The 6000-nt window shown below is 46.5% G+C and overlaps 1 protein-coding gene across 1 annotated transcript in view; it reads right to left on the bottom strand.

The window, feature by feature from the left end:
* Window positions 1–277: 277 nt before the first annotated feature.
* The window catches only part of LOC111156952 (SH3 domain containing ring finger 2), a 123830-nt gene continuing 118107 nt past the window's right edge, over window positions 278–6000 (bottom strand). Inside the window, exon 11 of the mRNA XM_022518123.1 lies at window positions 278–1127. The gene's annotated coding sequence lies outside the window, so the exon portion shown is untranslated. The remainder of the gene's footprint in view (window positions 1128–6000) is intronic.

Genomic DNA, 6000 nt, shown 5'->3' with positions numbered 1-6000 from the left:
TCCTCCTCTCTCTCTCTCTGCCTGCCTCTCTGCCTACTTGTGATCTCTGTCTGTCAAATAAATAAAATCTTTAAAAAAAATGAAATTCTCACTGATGTCTTAAGATGGGGAGAAGATGAGAATATATTGGCTCAGAATCTCAGGGTACTTCTGATTTGAATTTATCGGTACCGTGGCTCTCTCTGGTCGCCACAGATCATTTAAAATTTGTATTTTAGGGTAGGGTGCCCGGCTGGCTCAGTCGGGAGAGCACGTGACTCTTGATCTCGGGGTTGTGAGTTTGAGCCCCACGCTGGGTGTAAAATTTGTATTTTAGAGTTTTTAAAACCAGGCATAGAAGATCATCTAATGACTTGCCCTTTAATATGACTTGTTTCTGGACAAAAAAAGAATACAATAGCCTCTCTGTAGTCTGTGGTAGCTCTCTCATTACATCATGGATTTTTCTTCTGAAATCCTTTATGTACCAAGTCCTCATTTCTTTAATCAGTATGTCCTAACAGAAACCCTCTTGATCAGACAGTTTCAGGGGGAAAGATAGCATGGAATTGGATTGGAAAAGAACACAGATGTGGTGGGAGGACTCAGGGTGCTTGGGTGGGAGTCAGGAGAGGGGGTGAAAGCTAGGGGCTTTGTGAAGAGGCACTGGCCTCTCTGGCTTGAATATCCAAGAGAAGAGTGTCAGGCTGCCACTGCTCCAAAGGTGAGCTGGGCAGACTGGCCAGTCACAGAGCTAGAAGGAATGTGATGTCTGGTCTTTTCATTTGTCAGTTAGGTGCCAAGGTGTGAGAAACCGGCAAGATAAAGTTTGGCTCTGGCAAAAGGACAGAATAACAGGAGGGGTGGGAGTTTGCTGGAACCTGGAACAGCCCGTGAGTCACGCGCTGGTCCCTATCCTGGGTCACCACCCATGGATGCTCCAGTTGAGGACAGACGTGTTCCTTCTCCTATTGCCCTTCTGTCCCAGAGCCCGGCCTGCTGGTATTCCAGTACCATCCCTGATGTCTGAGGACTATCACATGGTCCACAAACTCCCCATTGAGCAGTTTCCATCCAAGCAGATCATGTGTTCTCTTCCGTATCCCAGTTGTTCCTAGCTCCTTCTGGGAAGATGACCAAGGCAGGGTCTGTGAAGATGGAAAAGATTTCAGATTCTATTCTGTGTGAGCGCACCCTGGAAAGAACTATAGTTCTTTAAAATTATCAAGCCTTTTGGACAGAAGCCTTTCTTTTCATTTCACAGAAGAGGTGTTCATCCTATTGGGAGGTACATGGCCTCTAGCTCCCTGCTCCTGGTGATGCTAACTGTGGTCTTAGGTGAAGGTGGTTCTCTACTGGGCTTCTCTGCTCTCAAGTTGCTGTTTTCCCCTTTGTGATTAATCAGGGTCATGAGAGGAAATACTCTGAGCTCTTCAAGCTTTCATCCACTAATTTTAATATCTACTGATGATTCTTGTATGAACCAAGTATGAGCCTAGTGGCTGCCAAATGGTAATTTAAAAAAATTCCATCATTCCTTCTACATTTAGTAGTTGGCACTCTAAGGAAAAGTTTTTCCTTATATTTATATAGCATGGACTCGGGGACTTCTATCTGATGCTAAAGATTATCTGTTACTGCCAAAAATGAGTGGGCTGAGTCTAATGATGGAGAAATATCAGACAAACCCCAATGGAGAGAGAGTCTACAAAATAAAAGGCCTATATTCTTCAAAATGTGAAGGTCATGGAAGACAGACAGTGAATCTTGAGGAACTGCTCCAGATTGAAAGAAATTAAAGAGAGATGATAATTAAATGCATTATTTGGTCCTGGATGGGATCCTAGATAACACATTACATTTTTTTGTTTCCTGTGAAGGAAAAAGAGTAGACAACAGAAAACATAGCCGGATAATTAAATCAGACCTGTAGACTAGTTAACAGTTCTTTATCAGTGTTACCTTCCTGGCTTTGGTCGTTGTATTGTGGTTATGTAAGAGCACATCTTGCTTAGGGGACAGGCTGAAAGGTTTAGTGACAGATGGGCATTTGATTTTCAGCTTATTCTCAAATGGTTCAGAAAAATTACATATATATATATAATTTACATTAAATATTTAGGTAATGTTAACTAATATATATTATATAAGACCATATATGAGGGAAAAAAACCTTGGTAAGATGTTAGTATCTAGGGTATCTTGCTTTGAAGGGTATTTAGGAATTATTTTGTACTATTTCAGCAGTATTTTTGTAAGCCTGAAATCCCTTCAAAAACAAAGTTAAAATCCATGAGCCCCTAGAATGTCTCCAAGGCCTCAAATACTCTACTTGGATGACCAAACTCAACGTGTATCCCCACCATCCCCACTTATATAACCAGTGTTGTTCTTGCCCTGTCCGGCCTGCAGCCCCTTTTTTCTCCCCAAGGCTGAGAATGTTCAGAAGGAAGGCAGCAACAACTCGGGTTGCCCCTGACCAGGTGAGGGCAGGCGGTCTGAACACCCAGTTCAAGAGCTGGCTGCTCGAATGACTTTGCTGTTTGGCTCTGGGGCCCTCCTCAGTACAAGTGAAATCCCAGCTACTCATGCTGAGGGGGGTCAGAAGGACGCCTAAAGGCCGATGGGAAACTGGTCCAAGAGTGCTTAGCAAGACTTGCCTTCTGAAAGTCTCAGCCCCAGAGCCTGTCCATGAGCAAGTTCCCATGCGAACCCAGTAAAACCGGAAGTGAGCAGAGAGGGAGCTGGCCATCTGTTGCCCAGTTGCCTTCACCTGAGCCTGATTTATTTTCTCTCCGAGCACTCCTGGCTGATTTAACAGATCAGTTCTCTCTTTGGGGAAACTTCAGTGATGTTCATAGTCTCGTTCTTTGCAGGATGGCATGGGAACCCATCTTGCGAGCAATTTATGGGAAACACTTGGGTTCCCCCAAACCCCCACTCTCCAAAGGCAGAGAGTCAGTCCTGAAGAAGCCCTGAGTTTTCCAGCAGGCAGCTGCATTTGGACTCAAAACTGAGCTTCCCTGAGCTCGCTGGGCCTGCAAATGCAGTGCAGCGTTTACTCATTTGCGGACGTGCTCCATTCGGCGCATTAGCAAGGAAGAGCGGTCCGAGTCTCCAGGTGGCTGTTTACGTTCAGCGGCCGAAGCAGGCATGGATACGACGTCTGTGATTACTGCGATGCATTCTGCAGCTCACCATGTCAGTAAGTTAGGATTTGCAATTATGCTCTCTTCCCCGTATACCACCCAACATGGGCAGGAGTTCTATGCTGCTGTTCATGACTTTTAGCCCTTAAAAGGGAAGCCACCGGTGTTGGATATACCCTGCTTCTCTTCTGTCTACCGAAACTGGTGTTTGTGCTGGTGCTGGGCATGCGCCTTTGGAGCTGGGTTAATACCACTTGGGCCCAGAAAATGGCTTCTTTTATCTGCAGATCGGGCCTGGTGTCAGCAGCTGGGAGCGTGTCCCTCTGAGAGCAAAGGCAAGGCAATTTGAGATGATGGCGTCTGGATCTCCAGGAAGTGGTGCTGGTTTGTTTGCTCTTTGAACTGCATTTATTGTGATGTAGCACTTCTGAGAGGGAGTGCAGAGGCAGGAAAGTAATAAGGAAGTGACTGCCAAGGGAAGGCTGGCTGCCACATTAATCTGGCCTTCCGGGTTGTGCTAAATGATGTAGAAAGAACTTCAACTCCAAGATCGACTGACATTTCAGTAGGCACCTGAAAATCCCATCCGTGATGGGAGGTGTGAATTTACCTATGGCTGTCCCGCTGTAGTTGGGGGACGCAGCCCTTGTGAGTGCTGGGGCTACAGGCCAGGCTTTTGGGATTAGACAGGTAATAACTGTTTACTGGCTGCTCAGAAGACAAGTCTATCTGAAGTAGAAAAACCTGATGTCTGCAGGAAAGCTTTCCTGTTTCATTGTAAATGAGGTGGCGAGCAGTCAGCAGCCCAGACTGGAGTCAGATTGCCTGGGTTTATTTCCGAACTCCACCAGTTCCCAGCTGTGTGGCCCCGCGGAAGTTATTTACTTGCTCTGGGTCCGAGTTTCTTTATCCGTAAAAGGGGGATAGTAACAGTACTTACTTTGCACGGTTGTGGTGAGATGTTTAAATAAGTAAATATAAGACATAGGACAGTGTCTGGTACATAGAGGGGATCTGTAATTGTTGGCACAAAAGTATCATGATAAATTGAGAGACGTCTTTAAGACTGTTTCTGTGGTCCTGTTTCTTGGTTATCTCCAAGAATGGAAAATGCTACAGGTAGAGACAGATCATTAAATGGGCTTATTGTTACACTCACTGCTGCAGCTTCCTTTGTCTTAAAGACCTAAATCTCTGTTCTCTGTCTCTCTGTTCTCTGCCTCTCTCTGTTCTCTGTCTGATAATTTCACACACTAATCTGAAAATAAGGATAATAATAACTCTAGGGGCAGCTGGGTGGCTCAGATGGTCAAACGTCTGGCTTTAGCTCGGGTCATGATCCTGGGGTTTTGGGATTGAGCCCCTTGTTAGGCTTCCTGATCAGCGGGGAGCCTCCTTCTCCCTCTCCCTCTGCTGCTCCCCCTGCTTGTGCTTACTCCGTCAAATAAGTAAAATCTTAAAAAAATTAAAAAAAAAAACCCACACACTTTAGATGGTTGCTGTGAGATGGTCTCTTTTATTCTCCCCATTATGTGGATGAGAAAATTGAGACTCAGAGAAGTGAAGTGACTTGCTCAAAGTCACATAGTGAGTCACCCCTGGGCTATAAGTGTGTCAGTTCTGTAGCCTGGATTCTTCCCTACTCTGCCAGAGAAAGCTTGGGGCTGGAGGTGGGGAGGAGAGGGGGAGGAGGCAGGAGGCTCCCAAGCAACAATGTTCTCAGAGTGAGTGAGTGAGTGCACATGGAAATTCAGTACGTATATCCTAATGATAATTAAGCAGATGACATACCTTGACTACACCATTCCAAACAGACATCCTGACTGCTTTTAAAAAATGACAGATTGCTTTTTGCTTGTTGCACAGTCCTTGCTCAAAGAGCTGTGCGGGCCAGTCCCCTCGTTTTCCAGACAGGGAGTGGGGCTGGAGAAAAGGCAGTCATTTGCCTCTACGCATGAGGCATCTCCCCAGAGCTCCTCCTCCCTGTGCAAGGGCCCTTTTTGGCAGGAACAAAGAGGATGAACCTATTCTGCAATTGTTGGTTCAACACATATTTATTGTACGATCAAAAATGTTGGATAAATGAATGAATCTCCTTCCCATTTGAGCTTGTTTCTGTTCGCCTGTGACACTGCCTGTCTGGTCCCTTCTCGATCTTCAGTCTCTGTGCACACGCCACCTCCTTGGAGAAACCATTCCTGCTCACTCTCCCTAATGTGGCTCGTCCTTCTCAGCCATTCTTTGTCTGGTTGCTTTGCTTCCTTTCTAACACATGTCATATGGAAGCCATCCTGCGTGTGTGTGGACCATTTACTCCCCTCTACGAAGGCAGGAGCTGTCCTTGCACAGTTCACTGCTGTATCCCAGGTCTATGGTACGAAAGGTTTTGTCACACGCTTGGTGCTCAAGCAGTTTGTTGGGTGGAAATGAATGGATAAATGAGTGAGGTGACACTGATGTCTACCCAGGAGGAAAATATTCTGTGACTTTAAACGGGGGCAGGGCAAGAGCTAGGACGCTGGCCTGAAGCCCCTTGGTCATCAGGATGTGTCCAGCAGGAGAGGGACTCATCGGCACATGCGTTTTCTGAATTACAAAGTGTGCCGGGGCGTGTAATTCTATTACCTGGCACCTAGGAGGAGGGGTTTTCATTGAAATCCTGGCCAGCTGGAAGCATGTCTGTGTCGGTTATCTGCAAGGCAGAATGGACTCATCATCAGCGCCGTCAGCCTGTGGAGAAGTTGCAAGTCCCCAGGGATGCCGCACCCGTGTGCTCAGCAGCTGGGCTCCGGCACACCGACAAGCCTGCACCTCACACCTCCAACAGGTGAGGGAGGGACGAGGTGGGGGCAATCAGAAGAGGAAAGACTCA

This window comes from Enhydra lutris, unplaced genomic scaffold (genome assembly GCF_002288905.1).
Source record: "Enhydra lutris kenyoni isolate GAN:26980312 unplaced genomic scaffold, ASM228890v2 scaffoldscaffold50, whole genome shotgun sequence".
Classification (NCBI taxonomy): Eukaryota; Metazoa; Chordata; class Mammalia; order Carnivora; family Mustelidae; genus Enhydra; species Enhydra lutris.
The sequence above is the reverse complement of the archived record's forward strand: the minus strand, read 5'-3'. Positions and strand labels throughout refer to the sequence as shown.